Source organism: Triturus cristatus, chromosome 5_2, assembly GCF_964204655.1.
Source record: "Triturus cristatus chromosome 5_2, aTriCri1.1, whole genome shotgun sequence".
Taxonomy (NCBI): Eukaryota; Metazoa; Chordata; class Amphibia; order Caudata; family Salamandridae; genus Triturus; species Triturus cristatus.
The window spans coordinates 377,877,619-377,892,838 of record NC_140588.1 but is presented as its reverse complement, the minus strand read 5'-3'; positions in this window follow the sequence as shown (position 1 = coordinate 377,892,838).

Genomic DNA, 15,220 nt, shown 5'->3' with positions numbered 1-15,220 from the left:
TGCCTAACTATCCAGTGTGCCTCTGCTAGGGGCTGGAGAAGGACTGTGACTCCAGAAGTCTGATGAGTCAGGCCTGGGCTGAAAGGACCTGGGTTGCATTTAGAGTAGGGGAGGAGATTTCCTTTCACCTGTCTGATTCTGGTCTGCCTTCAACAATGCTGTCTCCACCTCCTACCAGGTGGCTGCACCAGTGCGGACAGAACTGGTTTTGACGGGGTACAGACACTCTTTGCCTTCAGAGAACAAAGGATTTGTGTGTATAAAAAGTGAGGCCCAGACCAAAGACTTTTTGATCACTTCTGGGATATCAAGAGGAAACCTTTGCCAAGGAGAAGAGCCTAAGAAGCTGCGGAGGATTATTGCCCCTGTGCTGTTTGATGAATGGGGTTGGCCTGCAGTGGCTGGTTGCTGCCAAGGAAAGGAGAAAAAGGACTTTGCTGTTTGCTTTGTCACCTGCTTGAAGAAAAGATCTCCAAGGGCTTGAAACTGGGCTTGCCTCCTGTTCTGAAGTCTCAGGAACACAAAGACTTCACCCCTTCTGTCTCTCTGCACCTGGAACTGCTGTTTCAGCTGCTACAGAAGAAAATTGCAGCACCGACACTGGCGAGCGACGCCGCAACCTGCACAAAGCCGTGAGCGCTGCTCCGACTTGCGACGTAGGCCCGACGCATTCTGCCGTGCCGCATCGACTCGAAGCCGACTTCATCATCGCAGAGCCGATCCTCGATGTGGGTGATCCCCGAATCCATCGACATCGCGCCATCGTAAGGAACAGTGGTTTCAGCGCCATTGTGACATCATCTCCGTGACGCAGTAAGGAACTGTCGTCTCGCCTCCCCTGTGCTGCAGTAAGGAACAGAGGCTGCACCTCCCCTGGAGTTGTAAGGAGCTGATGCCGCGCAGCGCCTACAAAGCCGCACATCTCCGACGCCATTAACTTTCTTTGCTTTCATTAATTCCAAGGTACTGTTCTTTGTGGGTCTGCTTGACACCGGGCCCGACGCTACGCAACTCGAGGTTGTTGCCATACTTTGGGATTTCCACCTGTCACGACGTCGTTATAACTCCAAGTGGAGTTATTTGTTGCTACAAGCTTTATTTTTGTGAATGACCTATTTTTGAGGATATCTTGATACCTGTAGTGTGGTTTTTGTCATTTGGGGGCATATGCATCAACCAAACTAATACCGATTCCTTAATAGCGAAAAATAAGGAATCGCCATTAAGGAATCGGTAATTGGCATGCATCAACAGATTCGGTTAAATTTAGCGATTCCTTAAAAATCGCTAAATTTACCGATTCCTTAATAGCGGGGCACGCAAACGGCCTCACTAGCAAATAGCGAGTTCGGTAATACCGATTTGGCTAATAGCGAGTTCGGTGATACCGAATTAGCTATTACCGAATCGGTAATAGCGAAATCGCAAATTGCCGCGTCGCTCCGGGAACAGGCTGATGACATCACCAACCAGGAAATACTGCTGCCCCACCCACATAGCCTCGACAGAGGAGCAGACAGGAGCTGGAAAGAAGGACAGGCTGTGCAGAGTGAGGCCACACAGATTCTGCCATTCACATCACACATCCATCATGTCGCAGGAAGTGCCATCCAGCGCAGAATCTGCACGCAAGCGCAAGAAGAAGTTTTCGGACAGGGAGCTGGAGTACCTCATCGAGGGAGTGTCCAGCAAACACGACCGCCTCTTTGGCAAGCTGTCCCTCAAGGTGCCTGAGACCGAGAAGCGGCGCATCTGGCAGCGCATCCGTGAGAGGGTCAATGCGGTTGGCGTCACTAGCCGCAGCATCGACGACCTTAAAAAACGGTGGTATGACCTGCGGAAGCGCGCAAAAGAGAGGATTGCTGAGAGGCTCCGGGAGGCAAGAAGGACTGGAGGCGGAACAACCACTGCACCATCCAACACAGCCCTGGAGGACCTTGTGGAAGGGACGATAGAGCGGGAAGCCGTCGTGGGGGTGATCCAGATGGACACGTCCGGCGCAGCCACAAGTGCCCAAGGTAAGATGCATGCCTGTGCCACACCCAGCATAGCGTAAATCCATACCCATGCCCCCAGCCCAATCTCACTGTGTCTGCAGCTCTGGCACAGACAGCTCCACACATGACACTACTGCATCTTGGGAGTTGTAGTCTAGTCAGCCCAGAGTGCAGGTACAGGCGTAAATCCTCTGAGCACACACCACATATTTTGTACATGGCTGTAGACTGTTCATTTGTTGGACCACAGAGGGACATTAATGGGTACAACACTATGTAGGTGTAATCATCCCACTAATCATGCACTGTTTCACACACAGATGCATCACCTGGGGACTCTGACGACAGCGACCAGCTGATCATTTCTGAGACACCCGTGGAGTCAGACCAGGAGACTGCGCAGGATGCGCACGCACCGCCAACACCTGCCACCCCACCAGCACCACCTCCACCAGCGCCACAATCAACGACACCAGCACCAGTGCCACAAGCCAAGGCACCAGCACCTGCGCCACAAGCCAAGGCACCAGCACCTGCGCCACAAGCAACGGCACCAGCAAGACAGCCTGCAGCTAGTACAGCCACAATACCGCAGAGGCACAGGCACCAAGTTGCGCCCTTGCAGGAGATGGCAACCCCCCCCGCAATTGGCACCCACGCAGCGCACATCCACACCACCTGCTGCACCACCTGGAGGCTCAAGACACGCACGGCGTCACAGGGCCCGTCGCAGTTCCGTCTCCTCAGCAGACCAGGATGTCCCAACAACCTCTGCAATCGAGGAGAGGATGCTGCGTACACAGAACCTGCAGGGAAGACATGTGGCTAGCATCAGCTGCAATATCGTGCGCCTAGCGAGGGAGATGCGCGCCATGACTGCAGCAGTCACCGACATGGGCTCCGCGGTCAGGGACATGGGCACGGCGGTCAGGGACCAGACCACTGCGGTTGCTGATGGCAATGCTCAGCTCAGGGAGGAGGTACGTGAGCTCACCCGTGCCATCAGGGAGGGCCATGAGTCCCAGAGGAGGAGTAACCGGCAGCTAATGTTGTGTTCTGCCACCGCTACAAAGGCCATACAACGGCACAGCAACTGCACCGCTGTGTTGGCACGCCGCACAGTCTCCCTGCAGGTGGACCTTGGGCACTTCTGCGGTGATGTGGCCAAGTCACTGGGACACATCACCACTGCTGTGGAACAACTTCAGAGCAGCACATGCAGTGCTGCAGCATTGGGAGGGGATGACACCAGTGAGGCTGCCTCCAGTGTCAGCAGCGTGTCACTGGCAGAGGCCAGCACCAGGCGCCGAAGTTCGCGTGCCTCCACGGGGACAGGCCGTGGTGAGGCTTTGGATGCACCTGAGCGGAGGCTTGGTGTACGTGGCAAGCGCCACTAGAAATTTGGACATGCTGCAGGTCCATGGTGGAGCAACCATGGCCATCCAATTATTGTGTTTGCACAGGCCTGACTTTAAGGAACCTTTTATTTACATTTATGCAATCGGAGCATGATTCACAATGCTAGTTCTGTTGCACAATCCTCAGTGCTACTGTGCATTAAACAGTTGCACCCAACACCAACTTGTAATGTCTCATTTTACCCAGGGTCAAAAATGATTTTGCATTATGTCTGTCCACCTCCTATGGCCCTCTGCTGTGTTTGGGATGTGTGCCGGTCGTCGTTGGGCGGGTGGTTGGTCAGCCTGGGGGTCGTCATCCCTGTCCACCTCCATGGGTATCCCCCTTCTGGTGGCAATGTTGTGCAGCATCGCACATACAGCAATTATTCGACAGCATGTGTCTGGTTGGTATAGCATGGCGCCGCCAGTCTTGTGGAGGATACGGAAGCGGCTCTTGAGAATCCCAAAAGTCCGCTCTATCACATTCCTCGTGCTGATGTGTGCAGCGTTGTAGCGATGTTCCTGCGGGGTTGCTGGATTTAGGTATGGGGTGAGTATATATTCCCGCAGGGCGTAAGCACTGTCACCTAGAAGATAGAAGCATAGACTTAGCATTGGTGATGTACATACATGTGTGGTGTTGGTGTGGGGAAGCGTAGTTCTACGTACCTAACAGGAGTCCCTCTCCAAATTCTCCATTGAGTAGTCGCCTGTGCATTCCACTGTTGCGGAAGATGTATGAGTCGTGTGTGCTCCCTGGGAATTGTGCCACTAGGTCCGTTATGATGTTGTTGGCATCGCACACAACCTGCACGTTGATCGAGTGGTATGACTTGCGGTTCCTGAAAAGGTACTCATTTGCTGACGGAGGACATATGGGGATATGCGTGCAGTCGATGCATCCAATCACATGTGGAAATTGTGCCACCTGGTAGAATGCCTGTTTGGTGCGGTCCAACTGCTGTGGGGTTGTGGGGAAGCTGATGTGTGTGTGGAGCATTGTCAGCATGGCATCTAGGAATTTTTTGAAGAAGCGTGACAGTGCGCTTTGCGAAACACCTCCGGCAACCGCAATTACCCCCTGGAAACTCCCTGAGGCCAGTAGGTGCAGGCTGCATAGGACCTGAACGTGCGCAGGGATAGCATTTGTCCTGTGTGTCTGGTGCTGCAGTAATGGTTCCAGGTCTGCAATCAGGCGCATGATCATAGCGCGATTGAGGCGATACTTCTGGTACACCTCGTCCTCATTCTGGCCGAGCAGGGTTATGCGCAGTCTGAACACTCGCTCCTGGACCTTTCTCCTGCGCTGTCCTGCTGCATTGATCCGCATCCTCCTTGCAAGCACGTAGAGGGCAGCCATTTTGTGGGAGCCAACAGGGTCTCCTGGGCCACATTTAAGGGTTTAGTGATTGCCTCAATCATTTGCACATGTAGGAAGATTTTTTTGTTTTTTTGTTTTTGTGACTTTACCTCCAGGTTTTGATTCCCCTTATTTAGCTCTTGCAAAATAGCTATTTTTGGGATTTTCGTTATTAGCGAGTTTTGTTGCATTGGGGTGCGATTCGTTATTTGCTATTGGCAATTTCCGGGAGCTAATAGTGATTTCGGTAATTGCGAATTCGGTATTTAGCGATTCGGTAAATTAGCATTTTGGGTATTAGCGATTCGGTATGTTCGAGGTTATTTATTTAGCGATTCGTTATTTGCTCGGGTTTTGGGTTGATGCATTGGGATTGGGTATTTTTCACACAATACCGGGAGCTATTACCGAATCGGTATTTTACCGACTGGATTTTGGCTTGATGCATAAGGGTGTTGGTCTTGTATTGGTTTAGATAAAGATTATTTATTTTTCTAAACTGGTGTGGTGTCCATTTGCAGTGTTTACACTGTATTACTGTATGTGTTCCCAATTGCTTTACACACTGCCTCTGAGATAAGCCTGTCTGCTCGTGCCAAGCTACCAAGAGGATGAGCAGGAGTTATTTTAGGAGTGTATCCCCCTTACCCTGACTAGAAGCAAGAGCCTCTAGTTGGACAAAGGTATCTACCTCTGCCAACTAGAGACCCCCATTTCTGACACAGGGCGAATGGAGTTATGCAACAGGAGATGGCCAAATTATGCAGCAAGATTGAGTAAATTATGTGGCAAGAAAAGACAAATTATGTGGCATAATGCGGCACACTCTGTAACAGTATTACTTCAATATTTCATAATTTTTAAACTTGATAACACTGTCTTGGCATTGGTTGCACGTCATTAGTATCAGTTTAGCAACCAAATATAGCAATAAGCAACAGAAAGTTGACCAGTCCAGCTTTACAAAGGGTCTTGTACGGAGCAGCAACATGTGTTGCTGTATTTTTAGTAACTTTTGAACCTTTTCAGCTAGAAACACTTTTTTTTGTTAAAATCGGCAGATTATGTGGCAAATGCGGCAAATCTAAAATTATGCAAAAATTGCTGCAGCCGCACAATCGCATAATTACAGTGACCCTGACTATAGGGCAATCAGACAGTGCCCAATAGGCTGATCTGACAGATCAATGGGTGGGCTGTTTTTTTAGCAGTTTGTGGGGCCTGTTTTGTGGCTAGGTGGCCCGGGTTTTACTGTTGATTTCTCTGATAATACGACAAATATTGCCTGCAGCAAGCACAAATGCATGAAGTCTCCCATACAATGCAAAATACACATACAGTGTACATGTTCAAAACTGCCATGATTTGCAAATGTGGGTCACTTTTCTAGCTATCTGGTTTGCTAACAGGGGACCTTTTATTTTAGTGCCCGGGCCAATTTATTGTCGAAGTCCGACACTGGCTGCAAAATGTGCAGTAACTGGATCCCTGACCTTTTCTAACATTCCTACTGTTTTTATGGTAAAATTGGTAGCCTTTTAGAATTCTATAGGAAATAGAGGGAAGTAACGGTGTGAAAGTTAATAAATGAGGTAAAACATGCAAAATAACAGGTGTGTTATTTGCTTTGACCAATGTTTTACTGCATTATTACTTATTTAACCCATAACATGATAACCTTTGATGTTGTCCATTGATCTCTTGGGAATGAGTGGCTAATGTGATATTAAGCTGTCAATAGCAGGTTTTTAGATGGATGGGAGTTCTTTTGTTTGCTTGCATTTTACCATTTGTTATATATCTTTCTAACATTAGTCTATGATTATCTGTCGTGCCTCCCGCCTTTATGACTATTGGTTCTTTGTAACTCGTTTGTCCTCAATCCTTCCTCTTTATCAAAGTTTCCTGAGAAACCTAGAGGTTCTGTCTAGTCGGTTACAGTTTTCAGGTACATTTGCCTTCTATATATGCCCCGCATGATGTTCTTTTATATGTACTTGCTGATTTTATCTCCTTCATATCCTCTTGCATATTTTTTTTGTCTTCCCTGTTCCTCATGATATCATGGTTGGCTCTTCTGAATGCCTGTTTGCATGATGTATTTTCGAATGGTTAACCTATCCACCCTGTTCTCTCTGTTTTCCTTTTGATAGATGTCCCTTAGGTTGGATACCCCTTGCATATCATGCTCTGAGCACTACAACTTGTCATTTTCCAGTCGCATTGGGGCACTTTGCCTGACATAAAATAATAAAGAGGGTGTTTTTGGGGTTCAGCTTTCCTATACATAGTGCAAATGGAATTGTATGGCAATGAAGAACCAAAACATGTGGCAGGGTTGATGACCTGGCCTTTAGCCAGGAGAATATTTTTAGGGGGTCATGGCACTCAGCTAATAACAAACATTAAAGAAATGCACTATAGATGCATTCTTTGCCAAATACTTGTAGGTGAAAAGGTACAGCATACAAGGTTTTAAAGCAGAATGCTGTTTAGTGGTTTTTAGGTCGAGCCTAGCAGCGCGCAACTGCTGCTCTGCGAGGCATGCTGTATCCAATCTGGGGCCATAGACCACGCCCACTACTTTCCAATTGTTTCTTCCTCTGCTGTAAAAATGTCTTTCTTTTCATTTGTGAAACGCTGCTCGTTGTCCCGCTATTGGGTGTGTTTTGACGTTTGTTGAGAGTGCCCCTGTGACAAGTCCCTTTACTCGTGTGTTTGGTGCACTCTTTTTTCTATTGAATGTTCCCGTGCCATTTCTTGCTTGCCACGGACATTCTCGTCTTCAGCTTTGCCCTTCACTTTTTTCTTTCCGTGCTTTATCTTCACAATGGCGGCCACGTGCTTTTCTTTTGTTCTGCACGGCTCGCCCAACTCAACTTTGAAAACAATCTATTTTATTGCAGCGTACTGTGCACAGTATGTCGTCCAGCCCTCTCTTTTGTTTAGCATGGTGCAGCTCACACACTTCTGCCTAAAACCACGCTTACATTTTGCTGTTCCTGGCAACTAATAGTTATCAGTGGAGCTGACTCGCTCTGCAGTACTCCATGTGTGTCGCTTTCTAAATCCTGCCCCCCTGTCCCTCACCTGCCTCTAACTTAAGCACTAACCTCAGCTCCACAATTGCCCATGTCAGCTCAGCCTGCAGAGTAAAGATGGAACCTGGGGGTTTGGGAGAAAATAAAACTTAATTGCTGGGGCGGAGATATGCTGTTTACCACGATGCTTTATTTGCGTTATCAAATGATACATTTCTTTGCCCACTGCAGGGTGGTTTTACATTTTTTGAAGGAAAACCAGTTGAAGCAGCTATTGCTTTAGCAGTTAAAGCTCTAGACAGAAGCGTAGATTTGGAGACCTCTCGTAAGACCCCTGAGGCATGCAAAAGCCATACAACATTAAGGGGCCGATTATGATGTTGGGTGGAAAGACTCCGTTCCACACCGACCTGGAAACGGTACAGACCAACTTGCGGTTGGCAGTTCCTACCACCGGATTACAATGTGACTGTTCGGTCGGAGTCCTGTTGTTCTCAATGGGAGCTCATGTTCCGCCCGACAACCGGCCGTAACACAGGTTCCTATGGGGAAATGGGGTGTTTGTGGAAAACCCTGCACCATGTCGCAGGCACCCCACGGTGCCTGCCACAGAGTACAGGGTTTAACAGGGGGGTCCCTTAGGTACCACCTCGGCCATCGACCGTAGCCCGTGGGGACAAGGGGGCCCTTATAGGAGCCACCAAAGTCACTTTCTGACAGCCTTTCTGTGTCGGACAGGCAGACGCAGAAAGGTTGTTGGAAAAGGACATTGTGATCCCGTGGGCGGAAACGCTGTCCATAGGGGTATACGATGCGGTTCCGACAAACACGGATACTCCGCGAGTCGCTCGGAACTGATTTGGAATGACCGTGCGTTTTACATTGCGACCGTGAACATTGTATGTGGGCTGTTGGAATGTAAACCATCCAAGTCGGTCAGAAAGACGCCTACGCGGTCGAGGAGATTACGACTGTCAGTAGGAGGCTTTCCGCCCGACATCGAACTTGGCCCCTAAGTCTGTCTGCCCCAGAGCTGGATTTTCATTTCCTCATCTTACCCCAAACCTAAGCTTTTGCTTAGATGCCCTCCTGGCACCCCGCACTCCAAGACATTCTTTTAATAGGGCATAACAATTTGTGCAACCACACCTAACTCATCTTATTACCACACCTGTTATAGCCCCGCTTTTGCACATCTTGTATGCTTTTGCACCTAATAACAGGGGGGAGAAGGTTGAAGTTTATGCATATTTGATGTTTAAAATGTGCAGAATGTTCATTAATAAGTGCAGTTTTGTTTTTAGAATACTGTAACACCTAACGTACTTAACAGTTATAGCTGCCCCACTCATTCCATAATCATTCCATAATTTCACATCCTTTCCCCAGTAGCCTAAAAACACTGAATAGTAAAATCAGTTCACTTTGGAAGTGGTGGTAAATAAAGTCTCGCTCCCTTATTGGTTCCGGCATTGCACCATCACCAGTATTATTGCCGGCACACCACCCACTGTGGCGCTGAGCTTCCCTCACCATCTTATTTTTGTTCACAATTGTTCTTTGTCAGCTGTGCTTAGCTCCATCAACTGCTCCTTGCAGGATTTCCCCCGAGACAAAGTTGAGCTTCATAGATCACAGAGTGAACAGGGCGACCCACAATCCGCTTGGCAGGTGAGGGAATACCAGGAAACCTATCAGGTGTTATAATTTGTTCTAATAAACTACTCTTAAAGCACTTATGGTATCCTGGAGTACTTACCACACAGGGGAACAACACTGGAGTGTAATTGGCTCCGGTTCTTCAAAGTGTGTCACCAGAAATTGCTGAATTCATGCCCCAACTGACAGAAGCGGCAAGGATATATTTCACATCCAGGCTCGCTTAATCACTGCATTAAGAGCTCAACACCCAGGATAATGTGCTGCGTAGCTAAACTTAAAAGGCCCCAAAGGCGAGAATGAGTGCATTGCAAATGCTTGTTTTAATATTGGTGTGATTAGTTGTACTACTAAATATCAACCCCCAGAATATCATGGTACAGAGGACAGAATATTGAAAGGTAAGTGCATATAGGAATGTATAGATTTACTATTCCAAACTAGACGTCTACATACCTTGAAGATATTTTGGATTCAATATTCTGTCCTCAATATTCTGTGTCATCGATAACTTGGTTTCAATGTTTAGGGTACACTTTTTGTGATTCTATGTGAAGGAATATGTGGCTGTAAAGTTGTAAAGTCAGCTAGCTCGCAACTTTGTGTATTTTCTATACTGTTGAAGCTTTGTGAAATGCAAAATACCCACCGTTGCATTGTTGGTGAGGTGTTAGATTGTGGATCTGAGGGAAGAAGGCCTGAAACAGCATATTGTTAGTTGCCGCTGACTGCTCAACTTATGTAGTATCTCAAGGTTAATACGAGCAGGATTTGCAGCAGCAGCCATATTGAAACCAGGCAAAATACAGACAAGTTATAAGAATCAATGAAGGCCACCATCTTAAGGTTAGGCAATTTAGAAATCAATATATTTCAGCTTAACATTAGTGACTTTCTTTCTTCAGTGTGTTTAAAAAAACGATATATATATATATTTTGACCTACCGTTTACCAGGTTAATGAAATAATTTTATAGTCCCTCATTTATGTTTTGTATGTCACATGTCTGTTTTAAAAAGAGGAACGAATGGTTTTTCATTATCGTGAACAAGGTGGCGAGAGGCCATCGAAACGCGTTGATGTGAACTCATCAATAAAAAAGCCGAATGAAACAATTCCCCTGGGAGTGCAGTGTGGTTTTTGCTGAAATCGACTGGAACCGTATGCTGAATATATATATATATATACATATATATACAGAGATATATATATATATATATACACACACACACATATATATATACACACACACAATACATATATATATTACCTTCAGAAGTAATCGATAATAATCACTAAACCATGTTTCAAGAAAATAAATCAACATCAGCATCTCCAGAATTAACAATGAACAGAAGCAGAGCAATGCATTCAAAGGAAAAACAAGAAAATATTTCTCCTACCATTTTTCGCAGGCCAATCATTTTTGACAAGTCCGATCAACAAACTTTAGCTCAAAGGTGGAAGAAGTGGAGAAGGTTTGAGCATTTTCTAAAAGCCACATGTAAAAGACCTTCTGATGAATGAGCAAGAGACTTATTTCTAATATAATAGGTGATTGTTAGACCTGTCATCCTTAGGGTTGTATCTTTTTGTTGTCTTTAGGACTCTGAGCACTTTACCACTGCTAATCAGTGCTAAAGGTCATGTGCTTCTCCCCTAAACATGGTGACATTGGTATATACCTGCTTGCCATATTTAGTTTACTTGTAAGTCTCTTGTAAAGTGTATACCATATACTCAGGCCTGTCATCTAAATGCTACTAGTGAAGCTGCAGGACTGGTTGTGCCACCCATACAAGTAGCCTTTCAAGCCTTTCTCAGACCTGTCATTGCAGGGCCTGTGTGTGCAGCTTGCTGCCACTTTGACTTGGCATTTAAAACCACTCGCCAAGCCTTAAACTCCCCTTTTATTAAACATAGGTCACCCCTTGATTGCCCTAAGGGCAGGGTGCTGTGTAAGTAAAAGGGAGGACATGTACTGTTAAGTTTTACATGTTCTGGTAGTGACAAACAGCTACATTCATTTTTCACTGCTGTGAGGCCTACTCCTCTCATAGGCTAGCATTGGGAATTACACCTTTAATCTGTAATTCCTGATTAGAAAGAAGTAGCTAAATCATGTTTCATATCTTTGGAATGGTAATGTTAAATCCTCTTTAAGGGTAAAGTTGGAGTTGACATTACTATTTTAGAAATACCACTTTTTGAAAGTGGACATTTCTTTACTCTTAACTTTGCTCTATGTGCCTGCAGCCTGTCTTCAATACATGTCTGGGTTGGAGGACAGCTGCACTTTGTGCATTCCCTCTATACAGCCTCAAACACAGGAAGTCCGAGACTCATCTGCATTCTGATAGCCTTCCTGAGAAGGAAGGGGAGATCGAGCTCACATTTACATTTGAATAGTCTGTGTCCTGTCCCCACACAAAGGACTAATTACCCCCACAGATAGCCTGGAAAACAGGCCTGGGATGAGGACCTGTGCACTTCAAGGGGCTGCTATGACGACACCCCACAATTCAAAGACACATTTGGGTTTAAGTACTGGGGTTCTGACCCTACCAAATTAGCACACTACTGGACCCTGGAAGAACTCTGCTGGAGTAAAGACGACTATGCTGTGAGGATTGCCACTATGTCTTGACTGACTGTTCCGAGGAACTGCTTCTCTTCTTTGCTGAGCTGCCCTGGTGCCTGTTGACCTCTTCTGTCCTGCTGAGAACAAGGGCTGGACCTGTCTCACTTGAACCCAGAGTGACTCCAAGGACTTGCTGGCTTGGCTCCTGTTTTCTGAAGTCTCACGGACATAAAAGACTTCCTGCAATCCTGCTTGACTCTGCCATCTGTGAGTCCTACACTTGCCTGAGGTGCCCCTTTGAAGGAAAGTACCCTTCTTGACATGGTCACCCCCACCTTTTGGCTGGTATTTGATGTATTTTTGACTGGAAGTGCACATGGTTCCTGCTAACCAGGTTCCCAGTGCTAGATCTCTTTCCCAAAACTGTGCAATTGTTTTCCCAAATTCGTGATACCTTTAGTCCCCTCTGTAAGTCCATAGTAAATGGTACTCCCGGTTCCTACGACCTGAGATACTAAAGAGGGTCCCCAAGGGCTGCAGCACAAACTGTGTCACCTTAAGGGACCCTGCACCAAGCTCATGTAAACTGCTACTGCAGGCTGCGTGCCTTGGTGCAGACAAAAGTGAAAACGCGAAATGGCACACAGACTGTGTGCCCTCCCTGCCAACACTGCATGCAGTATAAGTAAGTCACCCTACAGCAGTCCTTGCCGCCCTAGGCCAGGGTGCACTGTACTTTATGTGAGGGCATAACTGCATGAGCAGATATGCCCCCATACTGGTCAGTTATATTACTGCCAGTACAAATGATCATGGAAGCCATCTTAAAAGCATGTCCTAGATACTGGTGAAAATGAGTTCCCCAGCAATATATTGGCTTCACCAAAAATAGGGATTTTTGGTATCAAACATCTCAGATTAATAAACCCACACTGATGCTTGTAGAGGTGCCCTCTGAAACTCGACCAGCCACTGGTGTGCTGACTTGTCTGGTTTTCGCCAGCCTGCCACCAGAGACGAGTTGCTGACCCCCAAGGTTGAGGGCCTTTGCTCTCTGAGGCCCGCTGCTTTTGGTATGCAAAAATCTGGATTCTCTCACAGGAGAAGAGACCAATACCTTTTGTCCAGAGCCCTTTGGCACCTTGATAGTCAGAAAATTAGCTAGACAAGACAGGTGTGTCCATCCTCAGGCGAACACCACCCCTGAACTGGGCTACCTGAAATGGATGCAACTTTACAGAAGAGACCATCTTGGTGATGGCAAATTTAGGACCACTGGGACATGCCTATGCCCACTTCCCCCAGGAAGTGGTCATATAGGAGGCGTAGGCGTAGTGACCCTAGGGGTATGTAGCCCATTGGCTACTACCTTATACTCCCTTAATGCTCCTTAATTCAGTATTTAGGAGAGCCTTGGCTCCAGGAAATCAGATCCTGCCAAGCAAAAGAAGAAGAAGGGCCAAAGAACCCTGAAAGCAAGAACTGCAGAAGAAGCAACTGACTTGGCACCAGCCCTGCCAGCCTGTTCACCTATTCTCTTCAATTGTGCCAAAGTCGTCTTGTCCTGCAAGGTGGCAATCCTCCAAAGACTGGGGGGACTGCCAGCACTTCTTCAAAGACTCAGGAACTCCTGTGGAGCAACAGAGCTGCTTCGCTGCATCCTGCAGGCACCCCAAGGAAGACTTTGAGACTCCAGAACCGCAAAAACCCTACAACGCACGTCGCCACTGGACCTGGGTTTCCTAGCCCAAGCTGAATTGGGCCAACAGTGCCACAGTGATCACCGGCACTCCAGAGACAAAGCCCACCTTGGACTTGCCCACTGTGGACTTTTCGCCACCGCCTGCAACCTCTGTTTGCGGCCCACCTCTACTGGGACTGCTACCGGTGATGAAAATCAGATTTCTAAGGGCACCTCTTCACCTATCACCCCAGGCCCATGGAGAAGAGGACTAAAGGTGTCCCCATGTATCCAGGCATCACGAGGTCTGAGCTCCCTTGTTAGTTTGCCCGACTGGTCCCCCAGTCTGAGCCTGCAGTCTCTTTTTCGACGGCCCAATCTCCATAGACTTGAATGGGGCACGCAACGCTATAAGATATCTCTGTGCCTGGCCGCCCCAGTGCTGCCTAAGTGAACTGTTGGTGCTGCCTTGGACTTTGCCCTGTACTCACCTTAAGTCAAGAAAATTGGTCTAGTAAGTTGCTGTTGAGTGCCCAAATGCAATATATGTTTTACCTGCAGAGATTAACATTACCACAAAGTGCTTCAATTACGTTTTAAAGAATCAAAATCACCTGATGGCAAAAAACACACCTCTGCACCCGGATGATCCAGTGCCTCCAAAATTGACCTGTTGGTGTTGCCTGGGACCTTGCCCCTTACTCATCTTAAGACCTGGGAAAGGTTCCTGTAAGTCGTTGTTCACTGACCATATGCAGAGTATGTTTTCTTCCTACGTTAGCATTGCCGAGAAGTGAATCAATTATCATTTAAAGTATCAAAAACCTGTTTTCTTCAAACCTGATATTTTAAATAGTACTTACCTGATCGTGATGATCTTGCTGCCGAAAGTTAAATAAAGATAAATGTTATTTTTACAAATTTGCATGGATCTCCTTATTTAGTTGTGAGTTTCATTTATTAACTATGTGTGTATTGCAAATGTCTAACACTCCCCTCTGATAAGCTGAAGGCTGCTCGACCACACTACCTCCTAGAAGAACACATTGGGATTGCTAAAGCAAGCCCCTGTCAACTAGCAAGGGAATACCTCGGCTCATTGCACGGTATACTTCTTTTTGGTATACCATATAAAGAGCCGGCTTCCTACAACCCTCCAGTCCTTGGTTTCAGAAGTGGGTTCTGCAGCTGTTTTGCTATAAAACCAATGCATCGTCATCACTGCTCTGGTCAGATCTGACGCATCACGCTTCGACAATGACGCAGAGGCTGTTTGATGACAACGGTTCTACAGCCTGCATGGCTCAATGACGACGCATTGACGGCATCATTCTGGAGCTCGACGATGTCGCAGTGGCCCGACTGTATAGAAAAGATAGATGCATCGAGCCCTCATCATCAACGCTTTGCTCCATGAAAGGTACTTTTTCAGCAGAGCCTGCATGAGTCTAGCAGCCAGCGTGCCCTCCATCGTGGTCGGCCTGTACTTTGGATTTACCTG